Source organism: Paroedura picta, chromosome 5, assembly GCF_049243985.1.
Source record: "Paroedura picta isolate Pp20150507F chromosome 5, Ppicta_v3.0, whole genome shotgun sequence".
Taxonomy (NCBI): domain Eukaryota; kingdom Metazoa; phylum Chordata; class Lepidosauria; order Squamata; family Gekkonidae; genus Paroedura; species Paroedura picta.
In genome coordinates, this window is record NC_135373.1 from 85,136,207 (window position 1) to 85,155,794 (window position 19,588).

The following is a 19,588-nucleotide window of genomic DNA, read 5'->3' on the forward strand; positions in this document are numbered from 1 at the left end:
AATCTCACTGAAGTCTACAGATCTTCTCCAGATTGACAAAGAGCATATGCGTTGTCTTCTATACCAAAACTCACAAAAATAATACTTCCCTTTATCCAAAGTCCAAATGACCCAAGCATTCTCTGTGCCTTCTGGACCATTCAGATCAAGAATGATATCCTGAATGCCCTTCTGCCTTAACTTTTACATCTTGGGCCTCTACTGACCTCAGATTAGTCCTATAAACACACACCTAGCAGTACCATTTTCAGCTTGACACTATTTTCAGCCACACTGTAAACACATATTAAATACTAGTATGAAGTGATACTGGAAAGCCTTGCTCCAGCACAATGTTTTATTTGACCTTGGACAAGTCCTTTGATTTGTCTGCTTGGTGTTTCCTGCCCGTTCTGTGGACATAATATTCCTTTTATTTGCCTTGTCTACATAAATAGCTAACTTTTTGTAACAGAGCTGATTGTTGGTGTGCATTTACATGCTCAGTACTTAGCACAGCAAGATCTCAACCTCCACTGGAGCCTCTAAGTACCACCACAAGGCTAAAAGGTTATCAGTATGGCAACGTGGTTTGGAAAATCAGAGATGGATCCCAGTAAAACAGAGTCACTATTATATTTGCTTTTGGAAAGAACACCAAATGCTAGACATAATTATGTCCTTGAGTAATGTAATATTAGTTCTTAGGAGAAGTTGATAATAATTTTCCTTCCAACTAGAACTTTCCTGCTTTGTGCACTGAATAAGGGCTTTCCTAATGGACATAATGTCTAGCTGTGTTTTACATGCTGATGTCATTGTAAAGAATGGGCCTCTGAGATTTGACCAACACAAATGCATCTTAACTAAATTTAATAGTGTGAGAAGATCCCTACAGGATCGGATCAATGGTCCCTCTAGTCCAGCAGCATCCAGTTTTTCATAGTGGCTAGCCAGCTGTCCTCAAGTAGCCAATCAGAAGGACATGGAGGCGAGAATCCTCTCTGCTGTTATTCTTTGGTATATGTCTTTGGAAAATGGGGTCTACACTCAAAGCTCTTTTAAAGTTCTTTAAATTTGATAGCTTTTATTGGATCTTGTTTAAGGCTGCATGGTGTCCCCTGTCAGAAGGAGTTTATTCCCCTTCTGTAACTTATTTATTGGTTTTATTTGTATACTTATACACCACCCTTCCCAGAGTTAAGGCAGAAGTATTGCAGTTGGCTCTGCTTCCTGTGGCAGCCATTTTGGGTTGGTACACCACCCACTCTCAAAGTTCCCAAGGTACCGCAGGCTCAAAAAGGTTGGGGAGCACTGTTCTTTGGGTGACTGGAGAGCCTGAAGTAGCAGTCAGCTTGCTTCAGGAGGACTCCAGTCTGTCTGTAAACTACAAACAAGATACCACAGCAGAGATTCATTAAAGTCAATGTAGCTTTATGTATATATGTATCTATATATGTATTATGTTATACTAGTCAGAAAGCCCATTGGAGCTAGGATTGCAATGGGCACTAGAGGTGGGCCCCTCGATGCAGCTGCAGCCAGCCAGCCTTTGGGCTGTGCACATGGTTGTGCACATGGTTGTGCACATGGTTGTGCACATGGTTGTCCTGGAGGATGGGGGGTCTGAGGGTGTCTTGGATAGACCCCTGTGGCTGGAATCCTCCCCCACCTCCATCCCTGGCCAGACAGGACCAGCCACATTGGGGTGCGGTCTCGGCTGACCCAGAATAACCTGCAGATTCATACCTACAGAGCAAAGTGCTCTGCAGGGGGCATAAGCAGGTAAGTGGTCCCACAGGTAGGTAGGACCCAAGCCGCGTATAGCCTTAAAGGTCAAAAACAATATCTTGAACGTGATCCAGAAGCAAACGAGCAACCAGTGCAGCTGTCTCAGCAATTATATTACAATTGATTTGAAATACAAAATTTTAAACAAAAGGAAACGTATATCAAAATAGAATTTAACCATCAACAATGGAACATTAATATCAGAAGAGACTGTAGGACCTCGGGTCTGCTTGATCTCAACAGGCTTGATTTTTTACATTGTTCTATTGTCATTTCAGTATTACATGTGGGAGAGGGAAAGAAGAAGGGATCTGAAATTTGCTTGCTGTTATCTTTACAACTATGAGTATCATTAGGTTCGATCACACTGTCTAAAGAAGAGAACTGTATTCTTTAATTGAAGGATTTGTTTTGAGGTTCCTCATTGAGTTTGAGAATGTTCAAACTACCGCACCATTGCACTCATTTCTCCTGCTAGCAAAGTTATGCTCAAAATTTTACAAGCTAGGCTCCAGCAATATGTGGACCGAGAACTTCCAGAAGTACAGGCAGGATTTCGAAGAGGCAGAGGAACTAGAGATCAAATTGACATCCAACATACGCTGGATCATGGAGAAAGCTAGGGAGTTCCTTCTGCTTCATTGACTATGCTAAAGCCTTTGTTTGTGTGGAGCACAACAAATTGTGGCAAATTCTTAAAGAGATGGGAATACCAGAGCATCTTATTTGTCTGTTGAGAAACTTATATGCAGGTCAAGAAGCAACAGTGAGAACTGAACATGGAATCACTGATTGGTTCAAAATAGAGAAAGGAGTTCGGCAAGGCTGTATACTGTTGCCTTGTTTATTTAACTTGTATGCGGAGCACATCATGAGAAAGGCGGGATTATAGGAGTCACAAATTGGGATCAAGATTGCAGGGAGAAATATGAACAACCTCAGATATGCAGATGATACCACTCTAATGGCAGAAAGTGAAGAGGAACTAAAGAGCCTGTTGATGCAGGTGAAGGAGGAGAGTGCAAAAGTTGGCTTGAAACTCAACATCAAGAAAACGAAGATCATGGAATCCGGCCCTCTCAATTCCTGGCAAATAGATGGGGAAGAAATGGAGATAGTGACAGATTTTATTTTCCTGGGCTCCAAGATCACTGCAGATGGGGACTGCAGCAAAGAAATTAAAAGACGCTTGCTCCTGGGGAGGAAAGCTATGGCAAACATAGACAGCATCCTAAAAAGCAGAGACATCACCCTGCCAACAAAAATGCGTTTAGTCAAGGCTATGGTATTCCCAGTTGCAATGTATGGCTGCGAAAGTTGGACCATAAGGAAGGCCGAGCATCAAAGAATTGAGGCTTTTGAACTCTGGTGCTGGAGAAGACTCTTGTGAGTCCCTTGGACTGCAAGGTGAACAAACCGGTCAGTCCTAGAGGAGATCAGCCCTGACTGCTCCTTAGAAGGCCAGATCCTGAAGATGAAACTCAAATACTTTGGCCACCTCATGAGAAGGAGGGACTCCCTGGAGAAGAGCCTAATGCTGGGAGCGATCGAGGGCCAAAGAAGAAGGGGACGACAGAGAATGAGATGGCTGGATGGAGTCACTGAAGCAGTAGGTGCAAACTTAAATGGACTCCGGGGAATGGTAGAGGACAGGAAGGCCTGGAGGAGGATCATTGTCCATGGGGTCGCGATGGGTCGGACACGACTTCGCACCAAACAACAATAACAATTGAGTTTGAATTAAGGACAGTTCACTTAGTATTAAATTCTTAAGCTTCATTCTTAGCTCCAGCACTGAAATTGCTCTCAAATGCCCCAAACCAAATCTCCTAGCAGTCAGACATATCTTGAACTAAGTTATAATAAGAATAACATACATTATCCCATAACTGTGGCTGTAGATCTGTATATTGTCACTAATCAGAAGAAATTTAGGCATAAACAGTGGTTGCTATTGGTGAGTTTTGCTGATTGTACTCTGATCATAAACCATGTCCCTGATATACAGGATCGTTCAGTGTTCAAAAGGGTTTCTAACGAGAAATATATAAGCAGAGAGAAGCGCCTATTGTGCATTCCAATGAAGAAGGAACAAGGAATCATCTCTTCTCCCTTCCTTCAGAGATGATGCCAGAAAACACCATAGCTCTCCTTGGCAGCAATAAGAGGAAATGCCTGCAGCTGTTCTGCTTCTGCCTCAAGGCACTGCATTTATCCCCATAACAGCCAGATTGGATGAACCGTTTGCTTAGAAATAAGTCTGCCGCTTTCACTGGGACTTACTGCCAAGTCAGCAACAACTATAAGTCTGTAGACACCCATTATTTCCCACCCTTCCGTGGTTCCTTCTTGCCAGCTTGTAGAACTCCTCCTCCACAATTTTCTTCATCTTGACAGCGATCTGCTGTGTCCCACTCAGTATGAGTCACGATGCCTCCGTCTTGTCCGGAAGGCAGTATTTTACAGCTTCTGCTTTTAACTATGTATTACAATGCAGTTGTTTAGATGGAACCTTTCTTATGGTGTAGCATAAATGCATCTGTCTTCTGGTGATGCCATTTGTTATCCCCTCCTGCACATTGAATACGACATTTAACAAAATGAGAAGCTAAATCCATGAACTTCTTTTGTTTGCACATACCCATTTTGCAAAATTCAAGGTGATGTGTTTCAACAGGGCAACCTGCTGAACTTGCATTTGGGGAACCTAGGAAGCAATTCCTGCTCAGTTGCCTTTTCCTCTTTGGGTCTAAGCAAGTGATTGTCTTCCCACTCAGTTGCCCATGTGTTAAAGGGAGTACGATAATGCCTTCCTCAAGGGACTATTATGGAAATGAAAAAGGTAATGGTTGCATAAAGAGATCTTCATTTAGAAGGTAACCAATGAAAATCCAATAAAATGAAATGTTCTGCATTAGCCTTGGAAGCATAACTCATCCAAGTGATGCTCCTTCTCACTTTCAGATAAACACAGACTAAGCCAGACCTGGTTGTTTCCCTGGCAACACCACAATGTTAGCAGCTGTTTCCTACTACAGTTTCCATTTCCAGAGACCTATTTGAGTTTCCATTCTGGAGGATGGCGAGAGATGGGAGGGCCAATTGAGAGAATGACCCAGCAGATACATGCCTGTCAGGCAAACTGTCCAAATATCACAATTAACCCAAGTTGTGCCACTTAGTAGTGTCCTTTATTGACAGTTCTATGTACAGCATTTTCCCCAGTCCCTTAGCTAGCTCACGAATTTGGGAAGGTTTCTTTCTGTAAGCAGGAATGCTGCTTTTCTGAGCTATTCTGGCTGTTTGCCATTTGTCTGGTGGTAGGATTGGGCCATAGCCTTGTTTTCAGCTGTGGATAAGGCTTCCAAGCACCCATTTGGAATGAAGGATCCAACACCCTGACTTTTCATAGCCCACTGTTGCTCTAAGTGTGTGTAGGGAATTTAACTTATTGCCATGATGACATCACTTCCAGTGAAATCCCACCAGTTGCCAAGTTGGCAGGAAACAGCTTGGTTCAAGAAAGAAAGAGGAAGAGATGTTGAATTTCTTCAATCTCGCCCCTCCAATTTTGCTTGTAAAATCTATAAGGAGGGAAGGTAGGTAGAGATCAAAGTCAAGCCTTCCTGTGTTCTGTTCTCCCCCTTCCACTGATGCCAGTTTCAAGAGGCAACATCAGGGGAAGACCTCTGCCTTTATGCTCTGTTGTTGGGCCTCCAGAGGAAGCATTTGGCCACTGTGTGACATGGAATGCTGGGCTAGATGGACCACTGCTCTGATCCAGCGGGGCTGTTCTTATGTTCTCCCCTGCACCTTGCCAGTTAGTTTCCTGGAAGGAGATAAAGGTGAACTTAGGAAAGGAATGTGGCCAACTGTGTTTAAGCCATTGTATAAGCTGCTACTGATATATCTGTGATATAGGAAAAAAATATGTTGAATTTCCTTATGAGAAGCAAACTGGTTGGGTTCACACCCAATGTGATTTGGAGTTTTTTTGTGTGTGTGTGCTTATTGAATTTTATTGGTTCATAGACTTCTGTCCCAAAGAACTGAGCACACTCAAAGGAAAGAAACTTAGAGGGAAAAGCTGCAAAGTGGATTGGCTCAGGAAAAATCCAGAACAAGAACCATGTAATTTCTGTTACTAGCACCAATCATATAACTCATAGCATTGTCCCCACCCCACCTCACCCCCCAATTTATATTCTTGGAATGGAAGAGGCCTAATTGCAGGAAATAATGGATGTGGGAGCATCTGCAGACAGTTCTTCTCTGCATTCTTTGCATCCCAGTTCTTCTTTGCATTCTCACTGTCCAATGCATACATTCACTGGTACAAACTGCATTTCTTCCCTAAGAGAGTGAGAGAAGTGCTTGGAGAAAGACAGAGATTCCTTTTCTACATTCTTGCACTCACTGAAGGAAGTTACACTTCTAATATGTGTAAGTATCAAGCTGGCCTCACCAGTCTGCATCATAGATCAGATAGAGAATATGGTCAGCCTTCTTTGTTGGAGTCCTTTTTTGCCACCTGTCCTTACCATGATGCTCTGTCCTCACATGTATGGCTCTCAAAGCAGATAGCTCTACCAACCCTTTTTTGTCAATATAATTTATGGAGAAGCCTAGTACTACCTTGATATTGCCAATTAAATAGCCGTAATGAAAACATTTCCCACTATTAGGCTGAATGAGTCTAAGGAGCTTCCCATCTGTAGTGGCAGTGAACTGATTAATCACCCCTGCAAAGCTGCATGCCCAGAAAGTGAAGGCAATTTTACCTTTCGATAGTCGGAAGGATGAAACAGATCAAAATACCCTGGAACTAGTTTTTATATAACAAGATATTTTTTTGGGATAGAAAGTTTCATACTCTATAGGACAGGTTTCTATGCAGTCACTAGGAGCTGCCAATCTCTTATAGGCATTTGGACTAGCAACATGATTTATTGTCTTTGGGGTCTGAAGTATGGTTTTGTTTTGAAGAAAAGCAATTCTGTATGTGTTTCCTGCTTTTCAAATACATCTCCAGCTATGACACACCAAAAACAGTTTGTGACACAGTAGAATTTCACAGTACCATAGTTATTAGAAAGATTTGTTGTATAACTTTTGAAGGAAGCAAAAGGGAAAAAATAGATAATATCAAAAATGTAAGGCTTACATTCATATCATGATCTTTTTCAAAGATATAAGCTAATGTAATGTCAAGGCATTTTGCATCTGACAGCTCTTGGGAGTAAGACCCTTGGGGTGTTGCCCTCTAGCGTTTTCTTGGCAGACTCAATACAGGGTGGTTTGCCATTCCTTCCCCAGTCATTACCCTTTTACCCCCCAGCAAGCTGGGTACTCATTTTACCGACCTCAGGAGGATTGAAGGCTGAGTCAACCTTGAGCCGGCTGCTGGGATCGAACTCCCAGCCTCATGGTCAGAGCTTCAGACAGCATGTTGGCTGCCTTACCACCCTGCGCCACAAGAGGATGTATAATACCTTTATTAGATTACTCTAATGCGGTGGTCCCCAACCGCCCTGCTTCCCTCTCCCCGCCCCCCCAGTAAGAAACTTCCCAGGCCGCAAGCAAATTGGCCGCAAAAGCAGCCGATTAGCTTGCGGCCCGGCAAGCTTCTTTTTGTGGGGGGGGGGGAGAGGGAAGCAGGGTCGCGCATGCGTGTTTGCATCATGCGTGGCTGCAAATGCGTTTGGCACAAACACGCATTGCGCAAATGCGCGTGCGTGGTGTGTGTGGCGTGTGTGGCCAGGCAATCGCCCTTCCTCCCGCTGCCGGTCTACAGCCTCAAGATGGTTGCAGACTACTGCTCTAATGTACTCTGTGTAGGGATGCCCTTGAAGACTGTTAGGAGTAAATCAAAATGCGACAGTTAACTGGAGCTTGCTGTATGGAGCATGTTGTTCTGGTAGTGTATAAACTCCATGAGTCCTGTTTTTAGTTTCTTCTTGATTTTGACATTTTAAAGGTCTAATTGTTCTGGAGACCAGGTTATCTTGACAATCTCTCCCACATGTTCTCATCCATGCTTTCATGTCAGAAGTTGTTGTGTGTTCTTCCAGGTTCTGGAGCATGGCACCTGAGTTTTTTGAATGCCCTCTTAAGGAAATCCCGCTGGCTTTCATTTCAGCAGTGCTGTGTAAGAAGTGACAAGTGAACACTGGCTGGAGATGTACACTGTTTGAGGTTCTCACTCCTGAAATATCCTTTCTGCACTGCAGCAATTTGGTTTCTTGATTTACTTTGGGCTTTTGTTTTTGTTTTTCAATATGCTTTTTATCCCCTGTTATGAAGCCGCTTTAGGGGTCATGAAAGGCAGAGAAGGAGCTCTGATATTTTAAAAACAAAGGCATTTCTGCAAGTGTAGCATTCTGATCCCCATGCCACTGATAATATTTTTAAAGCTTGAATGTTGTTATCTGTTCATGTTCCATGCAGAAAATAAAAGCTGAGCTCCACTTCAGCTGCTTAACCTGGCAGTCTACATTAAACATTTTAAAGCAGGTTTTTATTTCGAATGAGGGAAAGTAGCTATTTAAAATTTAATGGAGACAAGCCAAAGTTGTTTCCCATCTATGTACAATATTCATTGTCTCTATTCAGTCCACACATGTCAAAAGGATGTCTTCACCTGAGGGAGGAACAGAGCTTTATTTGTTTAAATCTCGATGTTGTATTTATTTGGGGAAGGGGGGATTACTGCAGCAGTAAGAAAAAGAGTAAAAATCCTGACAAATAGGAGAGTGTAAATCCAAGCGCTGAAAGGCATTTAAGGGAGAGCAGGTGCATTCATATCAAAGTGTCTCCCCTTGCAGCTGTAACATTCATGACTACCATTGACATGGCTGATAAATCAAAGTTGTGTTGACCTTGGATAGCATTGCACAAGCAATTCCCTTCTCTCAAATGGGCTTTCTGATGGATGGAGATGGTTCAATTGGCTACCTTATATGAGAGACAGATAGCCTTTTCTTGAATATCCCCAGCTCCTTCCTCACAGTTTTGTTTGCAGATGTCTTTTGTCAAGAGCCAGAAAGGAAAACAAACCCTCCTTTACAGCTGAATTTCCTCAGAGCCTCTTAACTGTAACAATGTAAGATATTCATGTTGTACGTCCTTACATCTTCGGTGTGAGCAAAGCATCAGTGGTTGATCAGCTGGCAGGCTTTGGTGACACATGCCATCAGGAATTCTGGAACAGCAGAGAGAGAGAGAGAGAGAGAGAGAATGACTTGCTAAATGATAACTCAACATGAGCATGGTATTGTGTTAAGAATTATGATTATTGTTGGTAAAACATATGATGAATTAAATAGCTTTAACCCACCTTGAGCTAGGAGAAATGGTGAGATATTTATATTTCAATAAAAACAACAAAATAAATAGTACATTTTATTTTTAAGGGTGCTACTTATTAGCGACTCTTGAACCTAGCACTTGATTGGTGAGACAGAGCCACATAGCAAGATTAATATAATCCACTGAAGGCTCCTCTCTTCTGTCCTGGACCATCTGGACTGGAGTGAAGGGGATCTGGTAGGACCCAAGAATAATGGGCCAAAGGGATGGAAAACAAGTCAGAAAAAAAGCGTCCTTCTTCTCTAGTCCAAAATACATACAATGGGATGTAAGAACAATGCGACCCTAAGTATGTTTCATGGCAGAAGGCTCCATTGACTTAATCAGTTTCCTTCTTAAGCTGGTCTGGGGAATGTGAGACCATTTTGTCAAAATACAGGAAGTCTAACGTTCTGTTGGAATAAAGTGACTCAATATGTCTGAACACTGGGGGCGCTACACTGCTCCAAATGTATATGTGTGTTTGATTCTCAGTCAATGAGACCCATCTCTCATTCTTAACCTGGGAGTTTCTCTCTGATTGTTTCCACATTAAGAGATTTACCTTGTTTTAGCTTTGCTTTGAATTTCTTTTGGATATTGCAAGTCGACTCTAGGCTTTCCTCCCCTCTTTTCCCAGGCTGAAATTTGCGATATGCTTTTCACACATGAGAGCCTCTTGTGGCGCAGAGTAGTAAGCAGCAGAAATGCTGTCTGAAGCTGTCTGTCCATGAGATTGGGAGTTCAATCCCAGCAGCTGGCTCAAGGTTGACTCAGCCTTCCATCCTTCTGAGATTGGTAAAATGAGTACCCAGCTGAGGTTGGTAAAATGAGTACCCAGCTTGCTGGGGGGTAAACAGTAATGACTGGAGAAGGTACTGGCAAACCACCCCATATTGAGTCTGTCATGAAAACGCTGGAGAGCATCACCCCAAGGGTCAGATATGACTCAGTGCTTGCACAGGGGATACCTTTACCTTTTTTACCTTTTTTCACACATGTCCGATGGAGGCAGCCTCCCATCATGCTTTGCTCTCTTCCCCTTTTCAATTTTTTAAATAAAATAGTGTCTGCACCTTTCTTTTCATTGCAACCCTTAATTCCACCATTCTGCGGTCTCAATCGTTTTCCCCCTTCCCCCCAAAGTGTACTGAATGTAATTTTTAAAATCCTAGCCTATTGCATTACATGACTGCTATGCAAGACTGTTTTTTTTATATATCTAGAAACAGCATTCTAACATGATCACCCCTTTTTTTTAAAGAAAAGGGAGATTTTTCTAAATGAGAGGGAGGGGGGAAAGGGGAGAATAGGGAGGATGGCACTGAGGAAGGGTGTGGGTACAAATAACTCAAAGTGGCAGGCATGGGAAAAATCCCAAATGTATCTATTTCCCCATTGGGCAGCCCTGAATAAGATTCCATCTTGACAGATGAAATCACTGTAACTGGGAGTTTCCAAAGCTCATGGTAAGTCAGAGGGCAATTCAGGACTATGCCTGGAAAGGCAGATTTTAATGCAGAAGCAGAAGAAAAACTCAGCCCTTTAAAAATGCAAATCCAAATGATATTGTTAGTGCGGAAATGGTCTGACTCCTTGTCTTTCTGTGTCCTCTCTCCTTTCTTTGCAAGGAGCAAGACACATCTACATGTCTCTCATGAGGAAGATATGCCATTTACTTGCACACACATCTTGCCAGAGTACCTGATCAAATGATAAGGAATAGTATTCCTTAGGTTTAGCTTTTCTCTCTCCCGTTGACTGCAATATGGCAGTGAACTGAATTTACCACAATAAAAGGAAATTTCCCCTTTTGCCTTATACTTCTTTGGAGCTTATTTACTTCACACAATACCATGTTTCTATGACTGTATAGTAGCAATTGTAGAAGCTATTTCTACTCTTATTGCTGAAAATGTCTCTCTTTGCTGTCTTTTGGTAGGTATTACTGGTCTCTGTCAACAAGATTGACCAACCGTGCACAATTCCTTGATTTAACGATAAGGTGTAATGCAGTCCTACAAATAAATAAATATTACATTAGACTTAAAAGATATTACATTAGACTCCTCTATTACATTAGACTCAAAATTAGGGACAGAGTACCATAACACTCCTGTACATAAATTAAAACTTTTATTAACAAAATATGTAACAGACAATAACATAAGAAGAGCCCTACTGGATCTTACCATCCGCACATCTAGTTCAGCATCCAGTTTCACACAATCCTGCCAAATAGTTGCTCTGGAGGATCAATAAACAGGTCATAGAAGCTAAGGACTTCTACTGATGTTGTCTGCTTGCACAGGTATTCAGAAGTTTACTGTATCCAAATGTGAGGGTCCACTTTAGTTACCATGATTAATAGCCATTGATGGAACTATCTCCAACAAATCTGTCTAATCCCCCTTTAAGGCCACCTAGGCTTGTGGCCATCACTATGTCTTCTGGCAGTGAATTCTATAATTTAATTGCTTTCTTTTGTCTGTCCTAAATCTATTGCCTGTCTTATCAGAATGGTTGCCCCATGATCTAGTATTATAGCAAAGGGGGGGAAAGTTTTCTTTGTCTGGTTTCTCTACCCCAGACATAAATATATAAACTTCTGTCATTTCCTCTATTGGTTGTCTTCTTTGCAAAAATGAACCCTCCTACTCCCGGCTCTTTAGCTTTTCCTCATAGGAGAGTCACTCCAACCCCTTAACCATCTTGGCTTCCCACTGTTCTATTATTTCCATCTTGTCACTATGTTGCTTGAGATGTGGAGACCGGAACTGTATTTCATATAAGGCTATAACATGGTCCTCTGCAAAGACATTGCTACATTATCTATGTTATTTTTAATCCCTTTCCCTATTTTTCAGTGCCTTTTTCACTGCTGCCCCACACTGATCTTTTCATTGAGCTGTCCACTACAAGCCCAGAGTTCTTGAGGCCCAATTAAACAGGTCATCATCCTTGTGACCACCAGTGGGTTGAACCCAGAAGTAACATCATCATGTTGGAGGTAAGCATCACTCCTGACACAACTACATGGTTTCCAGGTTCACACTGAAATTGATGTCACAGTGTTACAGTCTGAGTTTCTCACCTAACTCAACCCTGAGCCTTCCAATGGTGGCCTGTGCCTGGCTAGTAACCCCAAAGTGAAAAGATGTGTGCCCCCATGCTGGCTCACAGTTCTGCAACTGCTGCAAAGCTGATCAGCTTCCAGATCCGGTTCAAGGTTTTGGTTCTTACCTTTAATAATCCGCGGCCTGGGCCCCACTTATCTGAAGGATCATCTCCTTATGCCCCTTGCAGGGCTCTTTGCTCTGTGGGTAGGAATCTGCTTGTTGCCCCCAGTCCCTGGGAGATACGCCTGGCCTTGTCTAGGGCCAGGGCCTTTTCAGTCCTGGTCCCAACCTGGTGGAATGAGCTCCCAGAAGAGCTGAGGGCCCTGATGGAGCTGTCAACATTCTGCAGGGCCTGCACAATGGAGCTCTTCTGCCAGGCTGGTTGAGGCTGGGCTAGGAAGAGCAGCTCTCTCCCCATACAGGCATGTTAAGGCCTGTTTGGCCAGATATCGCTTGAAATCACCCCCTGGACGGCTGTCGGCTATGGGAATGGAGGTGGGGGTGGAGTGAGGATGTCCTGCAGATCGGGATTTTTGCCACCATCTTGGATTGTTGTATATTGTTTTTATGTGAGGTTTTTAGATTTTTATGTAAACTGCCACGAGCCGGCTAGACCTGGGAGTGGTGTTCAACAAGTACAAATGTAAATAAAATAAACAAAACCTGTCTCTAAAAACAAATCAAAGGAATAAGGGCCACCAAATTACTTATTCCAAATCACCACCAAACTTGCATATACACATGTATAACTTGTTTCTGCAATTGCATTTATCCGCCTCCTTTGATATCAAACATAAGATATTGATTTAGGATGAGGAGTAGAGTGCCAACTGGCAGCTTCTCTGCAGAAGTTGCAGGTATTTGTCAATTACCTCCTCTGCATAGTTTGTAATTAGATTCTTAGTTTCCATTAATTTGGTTCCACTGACTCCCAGCAATCAAGTCAATACTTCCTGGCTGAAAGCTAATCATAATTTAACACTGTATATTGATCTTTAAGATCTGCCTCTTCTCCACTGCTAAGGAAATAAATGGAGTTCACCTGAGTTCACCTCCTCAACCATCATTTGTCACTGATGCGAAGGGTTTCTTGGGGGTGCTCCCCCCCCCACTAGTATGTCTACAGTGAAGTTTAGATTTAGGAATGAAAGAGTAAAACAAGTTACCTTTTATCTAAAGCAGCAGAATGTTGTTATGAATGATAAGCAATCCCACTGCAAGGTACCTTCTTTTGCATACCTCTATGCCCAGTGAAAAACATTTCAGGATCTTTAACAGCGAGGCAGATGAACAGATAAATACCGAGGCAGAGACCATCTATTGTTTTGACCATTTAGCAGATATTGACTTTATTAGGTCTCCAGCATACCTAGGTTTTCCAGTTCTTATTTAAATGTATTATGCTTAGTGCTAAATTAAAACTGTTCGCTATATAAGACTTATTGATTTTATGCAGAATAAGGAACAGTGTTTCATAACTACAAATAACATTTTAATTTTTCCCCCTGAACTCTGCTAATGAGAAAGCCGTGACTAAGAGGACAATAATGTTCAAACTGACGTTATCAAGAACCATATTTTTGTAAAGAGGTATAATGATGATATTGTTTCTGCTCTAATTTGAAAATCAATGAGGGTGGAATCCTCATATTCTTGTAATTTTGTTGTCATCTCATTCAAGGTATTTGTATTTCATCTTGGCTCTTAACATTGCTTTTCTTTGGCTACTCCATGCTTGACATTCATTAATCATAAGCAGTTGTCCACGCCTCCAGTATTGTCCACTAGATTGGGAGCCAATATACAGTAGGCATCATGCAAGCTGCTTGTCTGGATATGTTTTTGCTCCTTGAGGTAGAAATAATTTTTGCCATAACACGCCTTCACATTTGACCTGCATTTTTCATGAGATGGTTCAACTTGGATACTTGGAGTTGCTGTGAGACTTCAGCTTTACCAGTGAGGTTCATTCTCTTTTTCCTCTATCTGGTTTGGCGACAAAGCTTTTTTTTTTTACCCTCTGAGGGTTATTTTCAGTCTGGACTTCTTGCCTGCCACCTGTAGTCATTTTTTCAGAGATGTTCTGCTGTATAATGACAGCATCATTAAGATGCCTCTAACCCTTCTCATTATTTACAAGCTTGCAAGGCCCAGTTCTTGGGCATTTTGCATATTTGTAGAACTTACTTTCATCTCCCCTCTTTGTTTCTCCAGATGAGTGGAATCCTTTCGTATCAGGGCCAGACTACAGATGACATTAGAGTTCTGTGATGTTATAAAGGATGTCATGTGGTTTGGGGACATGGTGCTGAGGTATGTGTGTGGAGGAAGCTTTGCTCTTCCTCCGAAGCATTTCTCTTGTCAATTCCTCTCCCATTGTTTTAAATCAAAGAAGAGAAAAGGGTGTCCACACTGGGCTTGCCTCTTTTTCCATTGGGCCTAAAAATAGCATTGGGGGCCTTTCAGTTAGGAAACCAGTGCAAGGAGACGTCTTAAAATCTCCCCTCCCCAAATGCCATAACCCCAATCCATAACAGGGCTTCCTATGACTGCTTTTTAGGGTATATTTGCCATCAGAATCCATTGGGGTCAACTGAGAGATGGGCATGAAATGCAGGATTCTTTTGTGGAAATGAAAATGTTCAGAGGGTACCATATTATATTTTAAAAATGGAAGACACATTATTATCTAGTTTGTGTTGCAGACCATGTTGAGACTGCCAGTCACACGAGGAAAGTACAATTCTAATATCTACAGATTCCTACTTCTCATCTCCCCCAGGTTTCTCAGTTGTAACTCTAAACACTTCAAATTGACTGCACAGTGAGCATGTAGGCAGAGGTTTTTGTTTTCATAAGGCTGAGCTGACAATGTTGTTGGTCTGTGGATATTGGAATATGTGCTCATGATAAGAAACAAGGCAATGTACGGAGAAACCTATTATATAATTTGTGCTGAAGATTTAGGTAATAAGAAGGAAACCCAACATTTTTCTTTTTGTTATAGATGACCACTCTGGTCTGATGAAACTGAACAAAGATTAATGTCCATTCTAGCCCAGGAGATGAATGGTCATATTTCAATGTCAACATATTCCCGGGCTGCTCCACATTACAATTGCAAGATACATCCCGAAGGCTGGCAAGGAAACTAATTTATTATTTCAGATGACTTGGCTCGTTTCTTTAATAGATTTTCAGAATAAACCTCAAAGTGTTGAATTGGAAGTAAGCCTCATTGAGTCAAAACTATACTGCTACTTGTCTCATCAAGGCATGGCTGTTTAAACACCCAAACCTAAATTCTATGGCAGTAAGTCCCAAAGCCTAAGCAGATGCCCTTCAGTTCTAGGCATACTGTATATTATGCGGATCATTAACAGGCAGATCAGCTCAGTTTACATGTTTCATCATCCATAATAGCCCATGGTGCCTGATGGCCAAGCCTAGTTAGAATTGCTCTTCTATGTGGTCTGGGAAGGGGAGAGATGCCCTCTTTAATTATATTTGACTACTGACAAAGGATCTTCAGCCAAGCAAGGGAACAACACTAAGCAGATCTCCTCCAAGAATAGCATACTTCTAGGAAAGCAACCCTAGGAATGCAGTCTAGCTGACATTCTGAAGGTAGTAACAGCCTATTCTGTATACATGCATCTGTATAAACCCAACCATAGGAAAGCTGAGAAGTTTCGGCTTTCCACCACTATATATTAATTTGGCTATGCAGCCTCAAATGTATATGAGCATATAATTGCTGGGTAGCTAACCTTCACCTATATTCCCTGTCAATATCCATATAATGCCATGGTCTAGAGATACAGAGATGCTGATCTAGTTCAGTAATGATGAAGAGGAGTCTTGTGGCATTTTGAAAACAAAGAATACATCTGTTATGCAACCAAAAAATCTATTAGTCTTAAAGATGTTGGAAGATTCCATTTTGTTTTTTCCAATAATATATGCAGGTGATGAATGGCCATATTTCAATGTCGACATATTCCCAGTTCTCTTCTTGCTAGTATTTTTACACTTAGGAGTGAAAGCCCAATATAAAATAATATGATGGATTTTTTGCTTTTAGAAAGTCTTGCGCTAGTCTAGAACAATTTATTAACAACAAATACAGCTGCTCATCTGTGTGGTGTCTGACTATAGAATCATAGAATAATAGAGTTGGAAGGGACCTCATGGGTCATCTAGTCCAATCCCCTGCACTATGCAGGACGCTCACAATCGCTCATCTACTGTAACCTGCCACCCCCTTGAGCCTTCACAGAATCAACCTCTCTGTCAGATGGCTATCCAGTCTCTGTTTAAAAATTTCCAAAGATGGAGAATCCAGCCCCTCCAGTGGAAGCCTGTTCCACTGAGATGGAATTTCTTTTTAATTAATTTCATCCCATTGGTTCTGGTCCATCCCTCTGGGGCAAGAGAGAACAACTCTGCTCCATCCTCTATATGGCAGCCTTTTGAATACTTGAAGATGGTTATCAAATCCCCTCTCAGTCGTCTCCTCTCTAGGCTAAACAGACCAAGCTCCCCCAGCGTTTCTTCATACATCTTGGTCTCCAAACCCCTCACCATCTTTGTTGCCCTCCTCTGGACATGCTCCAGTTTGTCTACATCCAGTTGAACTTGGCCCAGAGTACAGATTTCTTTTTTAATGCTCAAAGGGACTAGATATAGAATTTTCTGCAGCCCAGGGAATTCTCTAAGTTTTCAGAAAAATTAAAAGTTTAATATGTAGGGGTAGCATCCACTAAAAATTAAACAGATGATATCTGCATGTGTGTAGATATTGCAGAAATGGAGCTCCTTGCCATACCATGTATAGAGACCCAGATATATTGTGATCTCCTGGAGTGACGAGCCAGTGGAGCAGTTGGCCCAACAGGGTCTTGCCTGACAGAGGGACAATGGTGGGAAGATCCTGGGCAAGCCACAGCACCAGCCCTGGAGGGGGAGAGCAAACGTCAGGACAACAGGAAGTGCTGGAAAACGGTGCTTCCGGGGACTGGCCCGGTAGCATCACCTTCAGAGCTCCAAAAGTACCTGGAAAGGGCTGTGAGGTCCCCTTCTCCTTTCCCCTTTGGGGCTTTGAAAGCTCCCCTGCTAGCACTTTCTCAGGCGGTGGTGTCCTTGCAGAGTCTGAGAGGTTCCTGCAAAGGATGTCCCCCCTACACATCAACTCCCCCCACACCAGCTTGCCCACACAGCAGCCACAGCAGCCCTGCTCTCCTGAGGGAGGAAGACATTGCTCTTATCTTTGGCTGTGAAGTTGGGATTTTTCCCATTGCTTCTGCCGCTAAACTAAAAAAATTGCTAACATTGTGTTGCAGGTCCCCATTTGTCTGTCTGTCTGTCTGTCTGTCTGTCTTTCTTTCTTTCTTTCTTTCTTTCTTTCTTTCTTTCTTTCTTTCTTTCTTTCTTTCTTTCTTTCTTTCTTTCTTTCTTTCTTTCTTTCTTTCTTTCTTTCTCTAGCTTGGAGTTTATGCATGCGGGCAAGAGATGGTGTTTATCCACCATCTGCTCAACAACCGTAGTTTAATACAATATTACTGTGTAAACATCCCACTTTCACCTCCCCAGCTCCTTCCCACGTGTTATTAAGTGCATGGAAGGCTGTTTTTAATCCTTATTCAGCCATCACAGCGAGTGTATACTGAGTGAACTGAATCGCTAAAATTTTAATAAGGTTCGTATTCCTGGAGTGCAAAGAAGAGGAGTGTGCTCATCAACTATTGATGTGCATGGTTTGTAAACTGCAGGAAGCTGATGCCATAGCATTTTGGACCTTATACACAAAATTCTTCAAAAGGCACGACTCGGCACTTTGATCTTCCAAGATGACTAGTTCAGGGGGGCTTGAGATTGACATTTGTTAGGTAGAGGATACCAACCTCAGACGGAAGTGCTGCAAAAGAAGCAGCTGAGCCATAGGCAGGCAACTCTTGGGCCTCAGGAAGATAAGATGGCTGCTTCAGGAATCAGAAAAACAGCACAGGTAACAGCCCTTACAGAGTATTTTGTTACCATCTCCCTTCATAACTACCTGGCTGCATAAGATTTTAAAAATACCAACTAAGAAGAAAAAAGAACTTACTCCAAGTTTCCAGGAAATCCAAAAGTCTGAGATTGATAACACCATCATGTGACCTAGGGGTATTTTCACACACACACTAAATAACATGGTTTGAAACCATTTCCAACGTACCTAATAACTGGATTTTACTGTGTGAAATGGCAAACAGCCACTATAATGGATTGAAATTGCATTATTTAGCATGTGTAAAAGTTCCACTAGAAACACTATTTAAAAAAATTAAATCCCTTCTGTAGACAACCTCCATTGCACCCATGTTTTTCATTTCATCTTATTTACTAGAGGCAAAGCCTTTTGCACCCAGGGAAACAAGGGGCACAAGGATTCATACCTGTACTGTGGTCTTCCTGGGGGCTGGCTACATGGGAAAAGCTCCTGCCCACCCCTGGAGTCTTGAGGCCCTGTCTCCAAACCTCAAGGAACATACCTGAAATCTCCATGAATTGGACTACACAGATCACCTCCCTAGGGGGAAATGGCTGTTTTGGAGGGAGGACTCTACAATAACAACTCATCTCCAGGCTGCTGGAAATGAAATGTTAAGTATGGCAGGATCCCCTGCCTCACAGACAGGCACACTGTCTTCTGCAACCAGTGGCACCCCTCAATAGTCTAGGCTTAAGCTAAAGCCATGACACTGCTAAAGTCTGTCAAGCTAGGTCAGACCCCATTTTAGAAATCTTGCTCTCTGCCTTAGGTTCTGAAGTACAGCCTCTGCCTAATCCAGGTGCCTCCTGGCTCAAATCTTACTCTCCAGCTTACCCCCACCCCACTGTATTGCTTATCGAGTGGACTGGCTCCATCCTGTTTGCCCAGGGGCTCCTAGGCAAACCTCTTTGTCTTTCAACATATCCATACTTGGCCCCTCTGCAAGGGGAAATCTCTTCCTCAAACCCTACAGCTAGACCCATTGGGACATGATGGCTTTCTTTTCTAAGGTCCATTAACACCCTTGTCTAAGACCATTAACAGCCATCTCTGGCTTGGGCCAGCAGTTGCCCAACACTAGGCTCAGTGGAAATTTCCAACTAGCCTCCCATCTGGCTTGTATCATGTAGGCCAGCTCCCCCAAACCCTATATAAACAATGGCTTTAGCAAGCCCCTGTGTGTATTTCAGATATGGGATTCATCTGAACACCCTGCACGCTCACCGTGCAGCCTGCTTTCTCTTGCCTATAATCCCTACAGGAAAGGACCCTCTTTTCCCACCCTATTCTTCTCTATCTGACTGTTTGCTAAATGTGT